This window comes from Musca vetustissima, unplaced genomic scaffold, assembly GCF_032173495.1.
Source record: "Musca vetustissima isolate MV318-11 ecotype Yass unplaced genomic scaffold, APGP_CSIRO_Mvet_v1 utg29964, whole genome shotgun sequence".
NCBI lineage: Eukaryota > Metazoa > Arthropoda > Insecta > Diptera > Muscidae > Musca > Musca vetustissima.
In genome coordinates, this window is record NW_026881719.1 from 272,359 (window position 1) to 290,047 (window position 17,689).

Here is a 17,689-nt window from a genome sequence, read left to right on the forward strand (position 1 = left end):
AGAGGACGGACATATAGCGCTTATCGCTTTGAAATTTTCCATGAGGTTCTAGTTATGCTCAAGGACAACGCCTATAATTTTCGGTGATGATCAGATAATAATTTTGGGATGTGTGTGTGTGTTTTTCTTTTTTTATGTTGGCCGCAATTATTAGCGGAATCTGCATAAGTGATCAAAATGGCTTTACTCAATATTAGTAATATTCGAAAAATGTGCCAGTGTAAGGAAGACGTGATGTTGACCTCTAATCAGGCAAGAGGGTGCAAATATAACGAAATATTGCCCAGGCTCGGAATAAACATCCGCAGAAAATTAGAGATCTGTAGTAGTTGCGTAGGGTATAGTATGATCGACCCCGATTGACTAATGTTTTTTTTTAATAAAATTGTTAATTTTTTTTTAAATTTTGCAAATAGTCTGAGAGCATGGAATTCTGCTTCACTGACACAAAATCGAGGTGGATGAAAGCACTTGGCGAGTTTATTAGGAACCCAAAAGGACTCGTTCGAAATATATATGGAAGCGCGTCAATCTGACAAACATTAGGAGTTTGTTGCACAATTTATTAAAAAATATGGAAACTATATCAAAATTTGCAAACATCTTTCTAGACTTCATACAGGCTTTGATGCTCCATTAACATAGAATCGGACGAAAAAATATATGGGAGATATATCTAAATCTAAACCGATTTTCACGAAACTTAACACACATCAATTCAGACATAATTAAGTACGCTATTCGTGCAAATCGAAAGTAAGGTAGATACTTTGGTGCTCCATTAACATAAAATCGTACGAAAATATATATATGAGAGGTATATCTAAATCTGAACCGATTTTACCCATTTCAATAGGATTCGTCCTTGGGGCAAATAAATGAGCTGTGTTAAATTTTAGGCAATTCGGATTATAAATGCGACCTGTACCTTGATGCAAATATATGCACAAAGAAATTATACCCTGTACCACTGTTTGGTGAAGGGTATACAAATTATATAGGGTCCATCACGTCTCCAGTTTCCTGCATTTTGGAGATTATAAAAAAAAAGTGTTTTAGTTTATTTGAAAAAAAAAGAATAATAAACATTTTTCATTTCTTCTTTGTTTATTGTTTTTTTTTTTGCTTGTTTTTTCTCTCTCTTCATTTTTGTTAATTTTTAATAACAATTCTGGCCCAATTGAATTAAATGCTGCTGCTCATTTGTTTATAATTAAAAGCGATTTATTTTATTGTTCCACATATAATGACTTTTTAGAGAAGAACATTTTTTGTTTTCTTTTTTCTTTTTCAAAAGAGAAGTTAAACAGTGGGAGGTCCTCCCTAACCACAACAAGAATGATAAGAATGAATGAAGGAATTTTCTTCCAATTTCTCTTATTTTATTTTTTTAGATATATCCACACTTTCTTATTAGATTTTCAAATTTGAATAAAATATAGTGCGAAGTTTTCCAGTTTATCTGAATGGTATCGTAAACTTTCGAAACAGTAATTAATGTCTTTATGCCAACGTAACGTATTACAATACTATTTTGTAACCCATTACCACTCTAGAGGACGGAAATTTAGCGCTTATCGCTTTGAAATTTTCCATGAGGTTCTAGATATGCTCAAGGACAATGCCTTTAATTTTCGGTGATGATCCGATAATAATTTTGGGATGTGTGTGTGCGTTTTTTTTTTGAGTTGGTCACAATTATTAGCGGAATCTGCATAAGTGATCAAAATGGCTTTACTCAATATTAGTAATATTCGAAAAATGTGCCAGTGTAAGGAAGACGTGATGTTGACCTCTAATCAGGCAAGAGGGTGCAAATATAACGAAATATTGCCCAGGCTCGGAATAAACATCCGCAGAAAATTAGAGATCTGTAGTAGTTGCGTAGGGTATAGTATGATCGACCCCGATTGACTAATGTTCCGCTCACTTTTTTTTTTTAATAAAATTGTTAATTTTTTTTAAATTTTGCAAATAGTCTGAGAGCATGGAATTCTGCTTCACTGACACAAAATCGAGGTGGATGAAAGCACTTGGCGAGTTTATTAGGAACCCAAAAGGACTCGTTCGAAATATATATGGAAGCGCGTCAATCTGACAAACATTAGGAGTTTGTTGCACAATTTATTAAAAAATATGGAAACTATATCAAAATTTGCAAACATCTTTCTAGACTTCATACAGGCTTTGATGCTCCATTAACATAGAATCGGACGAAAAAATATATGGGAGATATATCTAAATCTAAACCGATTTTCACGAAACTTAACACACATCAATTCAGACATAATTAAGTACGCTATTCGTGCAAATCGAAAGTAAGGTAGATACTTTGGTGCTCCATTAACATAAAATCGTACGAAAATATATATATGAGAGGTATATCTAAATCTGAACCGATTTTACCCATTTCAATAGGATTCGTCCTTGGGGCAAATAAATGAGCTGTGTTAAATTTTAGGCAATTCGGATTATAAATGCGACCTGTACCTTGATGCAAATATATGCACAAAGAAATTATACCCTGTACCACTGTTTGGTGAAGGGTATACAAATTATATAGGGTCCATCACGTCTCCAGTTTCCTGCATTTTGGAGATTATAAAAAAAAAGTGTTTTAGTTTATTTGAAAAAAAAAGAATAATAAACATTTTTCATTTCTTCTTTGTTTATTGTTTTTTTTTTTGCTTGTTTTTTCTCTCTCTTCATTTTTGTTAATTTTTAATAACAATTCTGGCCCAATTGAATTAAATGCTGCTGCTCATTTGTTTATAATTAAAAGCGATTTATTTTATTGTTCCACATATAATGACTTTTTAGAGAAGAACATTTTTTGTTTTCTTTTTTCTTTTTCAAAAGAGAAGTTAAACAGTGGGAGGTCCTCCCTAACCACAACAAGAATGATAAGAATGAATGAAGGAATTTTCTTCCAATTTCTCTTATTTTATTTTTTTAGATATATCCACACTTTCTTATTAGATTTTCAAATTTGAATAAAATATAGTGCGAAGTTTTCCAGTTTATCTGAATGGTATCGTAAACTTTCGAAACAGTAATTAATGTCTTTATGCCAAAAATTGGGGATATTGTTGAAATTTATGACGGTCCATAAAATCTGCATATGTGGAAATACTCGTATGTGTCCGTGGATTGCATCAAATGTAAATATTGATTCCGAAAAAATTATAGTATTGATATGATTTGTAATTTTTTTTCATACATCAAAAGGCATCAAAATTCAGACAGAGACACTAAATGCCTACAAAGCTTACTGCCGCCACCCTCCCGCCGGAAACACAAACAGGAATTTGCCAAAAACAAGAAAATTTGAAAAATCTCGGGATATTAAAATGTTTTTTTTTCCCAGACATTAAAAACATGTAAACAAATCCAAATTTCAAATTGAGTTGTTGTTGTTGGCCGTTTTGGCTGGCTGGCTGGCCGGTGGGAAAAAGTAAACGCTCGTGTTGGTATTCCTATTTGCTCTAGTTGTTTTGTTTTTTGTTTAAATAATGTTTTGTTGTTGTTGTATTTCAAAAACAACATTGAAAATCGATTTGAAAAGATTACAACAATTACTTATGGATATTAAACAAACAAATCAATATTGAATAGACGATATTGAATTAACGATCATTAAAATCAATTAAGCTCGTGAAATGAGAAAAATTATTGCGTTTTTCATTTCATTTCATTTTCAGCTAAAACAGCAATCTGTACATCGTTATTATCATCGCCATCGTCAGTTTCTTTTCTGAACACGAGATGTGCTGTAAAAAAATTTGAAAATGGCTATCATGAGACTAAAAGTGATTGGAATTGTAAACAAATTAAAAATGACTTCTAGATATGCGGAATTTGATTGCTGTTGCTGTTGTTCGTCGTAATGTTCAAGTTCAAGGTGTACTGACAATTGCGGTTTATTTATATTGTTAGCTAATATTACACTGGATTACAGAGTGGATTATTTAGATTGAAATTTAAGGGTCAATATTGAATGAAGGTGAATATGATGAAAATCCTGATCTCGGTCCAAAAAAGAATGCACTTTAATTGGAATCAGGCACAAAAGAGGAACATTTGTATGAAATGCCATGGAATCAATCCATAGGGTTTGGATTTGATTACAAATAACCATTAATTTCAAATTTCGTGAGTTAAGTATGTTCGATTTTCGAATTTATTTCTGTTATTTTGGATTGCCAGTTTTTTTTTACAGATAAAAAGTGTTTCTATGTTTTCAGGGTATTATAGCTTTGTGCAGCCCCAAGAGTTTGTAACGCCGATAAATATTGATCCCAGACCCACTTTTAAGTATACCGTGAGTCGATCTAGACAAGTGTGCCAATCCGTCCGTCTGATCATTATAATTTGTAAACACGATACGGACCAAAGTTATGGAACAATCGACACGAAATTTTCCATGTAGGATGGATTCTGGCTAAAGAAGACCCCCATTGTTTTCGATAATGATCCGTTAATGTTTAGGGGATGAAATAGACCAAAAACTTAATTTCTGTATGTTTTTCTGGCCGAGCATTACAAAATTTTACATGGGGAAAGTGATTTGACCAAGGCACTATCATGGCTCGTTTCATAACAATCGGACATGTCGCTCTGATCGCTTTGAAATTTTACATGAAATTCCGATTATGGCCAAGGACGACGCCTATAATTTTCGGTGATGTTGTGCTGATAGTGCGGTAATGCAATGTTCTGAAAACTTTATTTTTGTCAGATTTTCTAGTCGCTCATGAGGCCATTATTATATGCAGAACGTCAAATATTTTGCACGGTGATGGTGAAATTTAAAATTCACCTCGGCACATAATATTTGGAAAATATGTCAGGGTTAGAGAGTGGAGATGTTGACCTATAATCGGCCAAGAGGGTGCTAATATCGCGAAATTAGCCCAGACTCAGAATGTAGAACCGCAGAAAGTTAGATTATCGTCGTAGTTGTATAGGGTATCATATGGACGGCCCCGTCCGACTATACAGCTTCGCTTACTGATTTAATGTTCGATCAAAGAAATTAATTTCTCAAGCATATTTGGCGCTTGGCGAGTCTACTATGAACAGGATACAAGTCCAATTGGGACATAACCGGTTTACGGAAGGTCGAGAAGACATCAATGACCTGGTCGACCGAACACTTCAACAACCGATGAAAAAATTAAAGTGGTGAACTAGTTGGTTTGGATAATTGTCGATATTGGCATATAGTTCGGCTCATACCATGCAATTTTTACGTGCGTCACCGACGATTCAGATTTCCTCAAAAAGGTCACAACTGGTGATGAATCAGGGTCTATGGCTATGCCATTGAAATCAAAACTCAATCATACCAATGTAAACGTCCAGAAGAGCACCAGCTCACACATCAATGCTTGTGCGTAAGTTGTTGGTCCAAAACAAAACCGTTATGATGCTTCAACCCTATTCACCCGACTTGAACCTCGCTGTTTTTTAGCTCTACTCAAAACTGAAGACACCGCAAGCGTTTATCTAAAGATTTAGGAGATAAAATATAAATCGAAAAATGTTCTGAAATTGCATTTCTGGTAATCCAACTTCCTAAAAAAATTACCAATTTAGTATAGCCCCTATATGACGGTACCCCAATTTTTTTGTATTTTTGCGATTTTTGGCAAGTTTCTTTCCAATTTTAGCCCCTTTTCAAGATAGTCCTTATATAACGGCACCTCCCAAATTTCTGTTTTTTGGGGAGTTTGGACATATTTTTCATCTGAATTGACTGAAAAAATTCTTAATATTGGTCCACCCTTTAGAAAGATTAGATTTTTCCGCTTAAAAGGTACCCTGTATTATCCCGTATTTTGGGGTTTATGGACCAAATTGGTTCTAATTAGGTGTCAAATTATGCTACCAAGAATTTACCATGACATAACTTGCCATATTAACAGTTTTTTTAAATGTCCACCTTATAGTGGAGGGTATAAAAACTTCGGCCCAGCCGACTTAACGGGATATAAATTGGTTTAACATAAATTAGTCAAAATTAGGAATAATTGTATAACTGTAATACCATAATTTGCATAAACTTTTTATGGTCGATTATGGGATCTATTCGTCCACTTCTTCTGGTAACTCCCACAGCTCACATAATTTCGACGAAATTGAAAAATTTAATTGAGTTTCTATATATTTCATTGATGACTACAAGTACGAAAATTGTCGATAGATTTTTCAACAATGAAATTTCCCCATCGACAAAATACTTTCTGCATCGACAAAATCTGTTCATCTACAAAATAGATGATTTTTTAAATGCCTTTTTAGTTAGAGATTCTTTTATAAATATTTTATCAATAAAATACTTTCAATGCGTTTTCTGAGCTATTATAGACGCAGTTATACCTCTCCTGTCTTAAAAAAATCTAAATAAAGATACATTACCTTTTTTGTCCCGGGTTCAGGAGTAAAACTAAATTTCACAAGTCACCCCATTGAAATACTGAAATGATAGGAAAAAATCAAAATTAATTAATTAATAATTAATTTAAAGGATTAATTTTAATTAAGATGTAAATACTGAAATCTACAAACTTCAATTGCAAGAAACTCACACACACAAACGTTCATTTCATTTAAAAAAACAAGTGGACCGTAGTCTGAACTGATTATCATCTTGTCTTAAATAAATTTTAGTCAAATTTCAATAAATCATTTTCTTCTTTGCTGTGTTATGTCTCTTCTCGCTTCAAGCAGCTCAAATTTCTTGCATATGCTTGGAGAATGACCAGGCTATGCTTTGAGGCAGTTTGGATGCGCACACGTTTTGAACAGAATGTTTATTTGACAATTTTTTTGTCGAAAAATAAATATTGAAATTTATCTTACTTGAAATATTGTCTGATCTGAATTTTGATATATACAATGTATCATGAGGCCAGGGCATGCGCACGAGCTCTTTATTATAAATATGTAAATGTTTATGTTTATTTGAAAGACTATATTGAAATGATATTGACTTCAAATTTACTTTATTTTTAATGAGGCAGGAGATATTTAAGATGAGTGGAAGATAAGAAGATGAGTGGAAGATTTTTAAAACCAAATGCGAAATTAAATTTTGTAATGAAGTTTGAAAGCCACAAAGTTCCTAGTGTTTAGGAGAAGAATTATTGTATTTTATATTTGAAATCGATTTTATTGACATCGCTAATAACATCAAGTGAGAAGTAATTTCTACAGAAATTTGGAGGTCTAGTCTTAGATGACATCTGTCGTATATAGTTTCGAATGGATTTTCTTTATATCTATATTTTATTCTGATTCTCAATATATACAATATATATTTTTATACCCTACACAACTATGTTGTCAGGATATTATAGCTTTGTGCAGCCCCAAGAGTTTGTATTGGTCCTAGACCCACCTTTAAGTATACCGATCGTCATATCTCGACTAGCTGAGTCGATCTAGACATGTGTGTCCGTCCGTTGTAAACACGATACAGGCCACAGTTATGGACAAATCTTCACGAAATAATGCATGTAGGATGGGTTCGGCCCAATGAAGACCCCTATTGTTTTTGGTAAAGATCGGTTAATATTTAGGGGATGAAATGGACCAAAAAGTTAATTTTTGTCGGTTTTTCTGGTCGCTCCAGAGGCCGCAATTATGACCCAAACATCTGGAAAATAATAAGCATGCCTATTTTGATAAAGATCGGTCAATATTTAGCGGGTCAAATGGACCATGACTTTTGTGTGTATATTTACTCCTGAATGACATAGAACCCAGATGTTGATAGCATATCCAAAAGGAGTTGTTGACCTTTAAATTGATGCCAATTATATTGTCGTATGTACTCGGATGCGGGAGTTGCACTTAAATATTTACGGGTGCTTACATATTCAGATATTATTTAGTAACCCATTACCCCACTAGAGGGCGGAAATATAGCGCTGATCGCTTTGAAATATTCCATGAGGTTCTAGTTATGGTCAAGGACAATATAAATTTTCGGGGATGATCAGATAATAATATTGGAATGAAGTGGACCGAAAACTTAATTTTTTGTGGTTTTTTTTCAAACAGGTCTACAGGCCACAATGGAAAGCTCAACATCACAACATAACTCAAGGTAAAGAGAATCTGGACAAGTGCGGCCCTCGTCTACTGAATATTAGAAATATTTGTTGACATCTAGTCGGTCTAGAGGGTGCAAATATCGCGAAATATTGCCCAAGCTGAATATAGAACCATTTTTTTTTGTAAATTTGTATTACAATTTAAATTTACTTTTTTATATTTCGTGGCTTCTCTAAATTTAATTTTTTACAAAAATGTTTATGAACTTGTTCCTTAATTGAAAACAAAACAAAATTTCCACTTGGCATAATTGTGTTAAAAAAATAATAATACAATTACAATTTCCCTCCGCAAAATTCCATTCAAGTGTTTTTTTTTTCATTAATAATTTATTTAAAAAATAAAAACACGAATCAAAATCTGACATTCACATGGTCAAAAGAATGAAACAGCCATATAACAACTGAATGATGGATGGGTGGCTGTCCGTCTGTCTGATCTTTGTGTAGCTGTTATTTTTCTGCCTTTTTAAATACCAAAAAAAAAAGAAATTGATTTAATATATCAACACATTTATCTATTTTGTGGTTCTTGAAGTTTTTTAAGCAGTTGTAGCATGTTTTTTTTTTTTTTTTGCTTATTCACCATTCGCTCGTTACTCAATAATGTTGATGATGGTCAATATTCATGTTTTCTTTGCCACAAAAGAACAGAAGTCGTCCATCATTCCATTTCATTCATGTGTTATAAAATAAATTATATTTTCTTGTGTCTGTTTTATAAATAAATATTGAAAATTAATATTCATATACAATTTGGTTTTCATCAAAATATGCTTTATGGGTTTGCGGAAAACGAGAAAATATTCATATGATTTCGGTTTTTTGTTTTATGGCGCATTCCATTGAAGGTCAAGAAATCATTTCGATTTGTGTAGGCTCTAAAGAAACATGTAAAGTCAACAGATAGCGGCAAGTTGAGTTGTCATACCTTGGAATTCATAGGTCATTTGTGGTTTTCTATGCTAAAAATTGAAATAGATCCCTGAGACATGTAGATATTGTGGCCTTGGTGTGAAAATTTCATTAAATTTGATAAATCTATGTTCAGTTTACAATAAATGTAGTCGAGACATGGTCTTTCAAACTGGAAGAACTACGCGCAAGACCGACATGACTGAAAACCTTTTTTTTTAAGCTCGGCTTATGGAACAAATGTTCTGTAACAAGTCACCTATGTAAATAAGTAATCGAAAGGATATAACCACTAGAATTGGCTAGTTTCAGAACGAACTAGTTCATTCGAACTATTCCGATAAAGGAACTAGGTGCAGTGCTTTAGTTCAAAATGTTGAAATTTTGTGGTGGATTGATGGGTCCCATCTTTAGGAAAGGTCTAGTCTTGGCCTAAATGTTACAATCTGCACAATTTGGATCCAATTGGACAATCCCTTTGTTTGATATGGGATTTTTTCAAAATATTGATCCTTTGTGGAGGATTTCCCAGTATAAGTGGACCGATGAGTTCAATATTCGGATTTGATCTTGGTTTACTAAAAATATTAGCTTGAGATTGAATCTGCTAATTTTCAAAAAATGGAATATATAACGTAATATGTTTTATAAACTTTTCTAAAAAACACTTTCAAAATAAACGGCTCATATATAGAATGACACCAATTTTTAGAGATCGTCGGAAGGTACATAAAATTTCCTATCTGCAGAAGAGGACTTTGGAGGTTTATACAGCTTTGTATCTATACAAATAAAAGAGTAAAGTGATTGACTGACTGATGTAACGATTCATCAACGCCCAGACGAAACGGCTGAAACTAGAATCTTGAAATTTTAGGTGAGGTTCACTCTTGGTCCAAAGGTGTCAGATAAGGCTGGGTTTTTAGAAATTCGTACTAGAACGGTACGAAAAGTACTAGCAAGAACTAAATATGGTATGATTTGTATTTGGCGAACCAGTAGAGCAAGAACTCTGAAATTTGGATTGAGGGTCACTGATGGAGTGTAGAATAGATGCAGCAAAGGGCTTTTTGGAAATTCGAACTATAAGTATCCGAAAAGTACTGAAATGTACTAAATTTGGTACAATTTCGTAGCATGTGAATGGATTGAGCTAAAAATTGAAATTTGGAATGTAAATTAACGTTTAGAAGTAGGGTCGATATGAGGAGAGTTTGAAAAGCGTGTACTCATGTGTACGAAAAGTACAATATGGTACTATATTTGGTACACATTTGATTTGGAGGTACAAATCGAGCTGGAATCCTGAAAATGAAATTAGCATTACCGTCGGAGTGTAGGATTGGGATATGTACGTAGTTTTGGAAATTGTTTACAATTTGGATTTGGTACAATTTGGATTTGGGTGAACCGATAGAGCTGAAACAATGCAGTTTGGAGTTAGGATCATTGTAGGGATTTAGGATTAGGGTCAGGATTCAGTTTAACAAATTAATACTTATGGGCACTAATTGGTACTAAATTTGGTACAATTTGAATTTTAGGTGAACCAATAGAGCTAGAATCATGAAATTTGGAGTCAGGATCACTGTTGAGGTGTAAGATTGAGATATGTAGGAAGTTTTAGAAATTTGTACTAAGTGTACTAAATTCGGTACAATTTAAATTGTGGGTGAAGCGATAAAGTTTGAATCCTGAAATTTTGATTCAGTATTACTGTGGAGGTGTAGGATTGGGGTATGTAGGAAGTTTTGGAAATTCGTACTACTTTGTACTTAATTTGGTACAATTTGAATTGCGGGTGAACCAATAGAGCTGGAATCCTGAAACATAGATTTAGCATCACTGTGGGAGTGTATGTTTGGGTTAAGTAGGAAGTTTTGGAAACTCGTACTACTGTGTACTAAATTTGATACTATTTGGATTATAATTAAGATTTTATCTAATTCATGATTTCAATTGATACAAATTGGATTTAGGTGAACCGATAGAATCCTGAAATTTAGAATTTAGATTAGGGTATGTGGTAAGTGTTGGAAATTCGTACTTATGATTGTTAAAGTAGGTAGTTATAGACATTTATATTAATGTGCACTAACTGATACTCAATTTGGATTTGGGTGAAGCTATATTTGATTTTTTTCAAAATAAGTATTACAAGAGTACAAAGGGTAAAAAATGGCACCAAATTTAGTATAGAGGTAGATTTCTGTTTTGGTCGGAATGGGTGTGTAGGGTTGAGATATAGAGGTAGATTTGAAAAACGTACTATAGGAGAACATATGTAATATATGGTTCTAAAATTTTAATAATGGTCGATATAGGGTTTTAAATTAGAGTTAGAGTCGGGTGTATTCATAATTTCATATATAAAAGATTATTTTTTGAATGCAGATTAATATATTATTATTGTGTATAATTTGTTTAAAATCACAAAATTAACATGAAACACAATTAAAAACTAATTTTAAATAGATTCTGAGGTTTGTGTTGCATTTTCTTCAACGGAATTTCTCGATTGACACAAACAGCTGTTTGAAGTAAAGCCGAAGAAGATGGGGTTACCAAATGGTTCCCTTAAATCAACAAATTAATGATAGTACAGAGTCTTTTATACATGCATTTTATGTTGTGAATAATAAAATATTTAAAAAATAATAATAAAATTATCATTAGAAATAACGAAATAACTAAACAATGACAGAAACAATGTTAAAAACGAATACAGTTTATATTGTATGGCAACACTATTTCTGCAAAGTACCATGTTGACGTTTATTTTGGTCGCAGTTCGAAATATCAATTCACGTGAGAGGCAGCAGTACAGTAGGTAACTTCCGAGGTGAAGTGTAAAAAACTAACCGTCTGTTCCATAAAACTCCTTGTACATTAGAACTTTTTACCGGGTTAACCTACTTTATGAGGATTTATTTGACATATATGCAAAGAAAATGACAATTGAAACCCACTGGGTTAACGAAATCCGGTTAAATGTAAACGTACTATAACATACCCGTATACTTCTTCATAAATTATTTTTTATTAGGTGTTTATAATGATTTTTTTAACGTCATATAAATAAAAACCAAGAATTTGTGTTTATATTTTTGCAACTTTCTATGCGAAGAAGAGCAAAAAAAACAGAGAAAGGAAATGCATATTTTCATAACAAAATAATTATCTATTTTTAGTAAATTATTATTTAAATTGTTTATAATCTTCCAAAAAAGAAACAGAAGAAAAAATATAGTATTTAGTTGGTGTATACAATTAACCATCCAAAGGTGAATGTATTCCAGCAGGTCTAGTTGAAATTTGGTGTGTTTCATTTTTTCACTCCATCGACAAATTGTGGTTTCTGTTTATTGTCAAAAATATAGGAATTCAAAACAATTTACCGCACATGCCATAATATACATTTCAATTGCATGCCTACTTAATGGTTAATTAAAATTCTAAATAATATTTTCCAATAGATAAGGTGCTAAATTACAATTTTTGAATTAAACTCTTCTGATACAAAATAAGCATTTTTTTCTTCATTTGAAAATTTTAACACTTCTCAATTTGCAAAATTTTATTTTATCCAAAAAATTTAGTAAATAAATTTCTTTAAACATTTTTAAATGTTTTTGCATTTGCTCCTGTTTGTGGGCTTCTAAACGCCCACTAACCGATTGCCTTGTTTTGGTACTTAAATTATACTACAACAACAACAACAAGAAATACCATGAAAATGATTTAAATAAATATTTTTGCAGTAATTTCTTTTAATTATACATGAACTTGCTAGTATTTGTTGTTGTTGTTGCTGTCTTAAGTAAATATACAAAAGGCACAGCAACAACAATAAGACATAACAATAAACATAATCAATTCGATTTTAGCCATTAGGAGCCAATGCTATATAGCCTCATGATCACATATCTAATTGCATTTAAATGAAGTTAGGCGCCTGATACAAAAATAGACAATGACATGGCGAATATCGAGATGTGTTTTTCTTTTTATTTTTGTTAATGAGAATATAAACAATTTAGTGTAATTTGTAGTTTAATTTAAAGGTAATATACCCACCTGTCATATGAAAGAATTTTCATGGAAATTGTCTTTAAAATTATTTAAAATAAATATATTTGAATTTCTTGGAATTATGAATTAGCCACCATTTAAAATATGTGTACACTTCCGGTCTATTTATAAACTCCCACTAATGTGTATGTTAATATTGTGTATGTTAATAAAAAATCAACACTCAATATCGTCTAACATCTCAATTATATTAGTTCTGATTCGAAACTTGCAACACTAATGAGTCTAGTAAAAAATACAATATTGTATAGAGTTACCTAGGAATGTCATCTTCCGTACATCTAAATTTGACATTATTACTACCCACATCATTTTCAAATATAACTCAAAACATCACAATTTATTTGTAATTGGTAAATTCTTTTACAATTGTAATTCGAGAATTTAATTTGCAATTCAAAATTATTCTATTTAAAATTCGGAAGTAATTTAAATAATTCCATTGGTTATTCAAATAATTCCATTTGTTATTCAAATAATTCCATTTGTAATTCAAATGATTTCATTTGTAATTCAAATAATCCCATTTGTAATTCAAATGATTCCATTTGTAATTCAAATAATTCCATTTGTAAAAAAACATTAAAATAATTCCATTTGTAATACAAAACATTAAAAGAATTTTTATTATACCCTACACAACAATGTTGTCAGGGTATTATAGCTTTGTGTTGCCACAGGAGTTTGTAACGCCGTCCGTCCGTCCCTCCGTCCGTCCATTATAATTTGTAAACACGATACAGTCCACAGTTATGGACCAATCTTCGCGAAATTTTGCATGTAGGATGGGTTCTGGCCAATGAAGACCCCTATTGCTTTTCGTAAAGATCGGTTAATATTTAGTGCATGAAATGGACCAAATACTTAATTTTTTCGGTTTTTCTGAACGCTACAGAGGCCGCAATTATGGCCCAAACATAGCGAATTGTTACATGGAGAAGAGGATCGGGCCAAAGAATAAGCATACCAGTTTTGCTAAAGATCGGCCAATATTCAGTGGGTAAAATGGACCCTGACTTTTGTGTGAAAAATTACAAAATTTGTATTCTATGGCATATATATTTACACCTGAATGACATAGACCAGAGAAGTTGATAGTACATCCAAGAGGAGTGGTTGACCTTTAAATTGATACCAATTATATTGTCGTATGTACTCGGATGTGGGAGTTACACGTAAATATTTATAGGTGCTTACGTATTCAGATATTATTTAGTAAACCATTATCACACTACCGCTGGTCGCTTTGAAATTTTGCATGATAATCCAGGTATGGTCAAGGACAATGCCTATAACTTTCGGTGATTATCAGATAATAACATTGGGATGAAGTGGATTGAAAACTTAATTTTTTGTGGTTTTTTCGAGTCGATCTATAGACCAAAAAAACACCACAACAAAATCCACGGTGAAGGGAATTTGGACAAGTAATTAGAATATGAATGAATATTAGTAATATTTGTTGACCTCTAGTCGGTCAAGAGTGCAAATATCGGGAAATATTTTCCATGCTCAGAATATAGAACCACAGAAAGTTAGATTTTCGTGGAAGTTGTGTAGGGTATCATATGGTCGGCCCCGTCCGACTATACTGCTCCGCTCACTGGTTTTATATATTGAATTTTTCGATTTATATCGAAATAATTTGCAATATACATATGCGAATTTTAATTACACGCTAAGAGTGTCTGAAATAAACAAACAATAGAATGCAAAAGTAACCGCAATCGGGTGAGTGGTTGCGGTCCGCGGTTGATAGCCATAATATTATTAGTCAAATAATCTCGAATTCATAGAAGATCAGTAGAAATCTGTAACACATAGCAAATCTCTTTTATCTACAATATGTATAGAGGAACTTAAGAAGGTAGTTTGTTCACAAAAGATTTTTTTGAATGGCTATATAGGTCATGCATTCTAAGGATTATCTGTATGAAAAGCATATCTATAAAAGGTTTCGTCTCATATTAACATATTTAGATATTTTTTTTCTAAATAAGAACACTCACTAACATTAGTTTTTTGGTAGATATTCGATACGGCTCTTTTATGTACACATTCCATTAAATGGAAGTACGAATTGTCCTTTTCCGAAAAAAAATCTGAAACCCCTCTCGAAGTATTCTGTAATTGTAGATGGGTTTCTTCTAATCCACTTTTAGTTGTTTTATATATCTTGGCTTTTCAATATTTTGAGGCAAGTTTCTCTGTAATTTCGTATTTATTTTTTCCCGATTATAAACAATCTACTAACAGATAATTTACAATTATATAGTCCACATATAAAACTTTCCTACGATTTTAGGTATTTGCACCTTATGTGTAAAGTATCAAATTTCGGCTTGATCGAACTTAACGATTTTCATTCTGAAAATCTCTGCTGCCGAATCACAGAACGTCATTTTTGCATGTATTCAGTAAGTAAGAAATTTCTGAAAATGCCCGAATAGACATTTATCGAAAGAATCAAATCAGTACAAATCAGTTTTTAAATAAATGTACAAAAAATAATCGGTTATTGAACTGAATTTTCTTTAGATATGTATGGTATGTACAAGTTTCAAATATTATTTTTGTTGTCATTCATGAAATATGCACACATACACACTACACAAGTTTATTTTTGGTATTAATGATTGTTTTTTTCATTTGCTTCTTTGATTGCACACAGCAGAAGAGACATCGATCGGAATGTCGGCTCGCTCATAAAAGGCCCAAGAAGAAGACACAACAAACATCGCCGCGGTATAACCCAATGTAGGATGAGTCAATTGTTGATTCACAAGATAAAAAGGCGGAGGGAGACAGGGTAGGCGAGAGGCTGCTAACGACATGATCGATGAATATTTAATAGAAGATACAAGCTGACAACAACAAACACAAAACACGATACGATGAATAAAAATTTGTGAAAGAATTTCACAAAAAAAAAAAAAAACATAAAACTTTTCACAATGCAGGAAAATTATAAGATGATAAATGTTAAAGAAATGTGGGAAAACCAAATTTTGCTCTCAGCGGATTTTCCCGCAAAGAGCAAATTTTTTATTTGTTATAAATGATATTCACTTTATATATATATATATATAAAAAAAATCATATTGCAATTTTTTAGTTTGACCCCAATCGCAAATATAAATACACAAAAAGAGCACACAAATTCAAAATTCTTTTTAAATACTTCGTTGACATGAATTCCAAAAACAAACGAGAGATGTTGCAGAACGTGTAAATTTTACAAGAAAATTAACACCATTTAATTTTTTTAAATAAAATATTATAATTTTCACATTACACCAACATTATTTTGCTATATAAATATGTATATCAATTGTATATATTTATGTATATAAAGAGACATGTTTGCTATTGTATAAAACAAATTAGAAATGCGGAAATTCCAGATTAAAAATCCCACTTCACAGCCACAGTCACACTCACTCGTATACCACCATTTAATTTCGCATTTATGGCAACAAAACCACCAAACAGACATACACACACACATTTACCACGTGCTTCAAAAAAAGTGTTGGCAAAATTTTTTACACGTGTTATAAAACATTTTTGCTAATATTTGCATATTTTCCGCGAAGGTGTTTTAATTTTCTACAATTTACAAATAAATGCATTCACATTGTTGTTGTTTTTGTGCATCTCTTTAGCCACTTTTTACCTCAGAACTTCAGAAGTTGAATACAACCGATCGAATCGATCCTCAACCGGACACACACGCACACGTTTCGACGTCAAGAGAGCACGTACTGAACTGAAACATTTTCATTCAAATTGAACGACGAACCGAACTGAGTCCATAAACCATATAAACGCTGTACAACACAAGTTGTTGAGAAGCTAAGTTGCGGAGCAGAGCGAAGTGTAGCGTAGATCCCACAGACAGACTATCTCACATTGAATTGAGTTGAGTGTGGAAACGATGTTGACAACTTGGTGACATTTCTTCTTAAATGTTTTCAAATTAAAAAAAAAAAACTTAAAGAAATATTAAAAAATACTTTTTAATAAAGCTTTGAACGAAATTTTTGAGTTTTTTGTGGAAACGTTTGATTTCAACATGTTGACAAGGTCTTTGAGAGATCTACAGTGGATATTCAATCTATAGAAGACCTAAATAAGGTCATTTATGCATAGAAGAACTAACAAATATAGAATATTTATAGAAAACCTTAGCCTTTTTATCTATAGAAGACCTGTACTTTGTATTCTATCAATGGAATAGAATAGAAGAAAAAAATCCTGTCAAAACATGGTACAATATAAAGGACCCATCATACACAGAAAACCCATCTTACACAAAAAATTTTTCGGATTAACACTTGTTTTTTATGTATTGTATTTGGAATTTATATCGAAATAATTTGGAATATGCATATGAGAATTTTGCAACACGGTAAGAGTGTGTGAAATAAAGAAACAATGGAAGGCAAAACTAACCACAATCGAGTGAAAAGAATACATTTGTTTTTGTCAAAAGTGTGTGAGAGAGAGAGAGAAAATGAGCGCAAATAGTAGTAAAGTTGAGCGAAGTAGAAAAACAGTTG

General features: G+C 32.2%; 1 long non-coding RNA gene across 1 annotated transcript; it reads right to left on the reverse strand.

Annotated features, from left to right (window-relative positions):
- Positions 1–6,417: 6,417 nt before the first annotated feature.
- LOC133327710 (uncharacterized) lies at positions 6,418–16,917 on the reverse strand. Its single transcript, XR_009754266.1, has 2 exons — positions 16,804–16,917; positions 6,418–6,478 (listed from the first exon to the last, which is right to left on the reverse strand). It is a non-coding gene; the product is annotated as an uncharacterized LOC133327710 (long non-coding RNA).
- Positions 16,918–17,689: the final 772 nt, after the last annotated feature.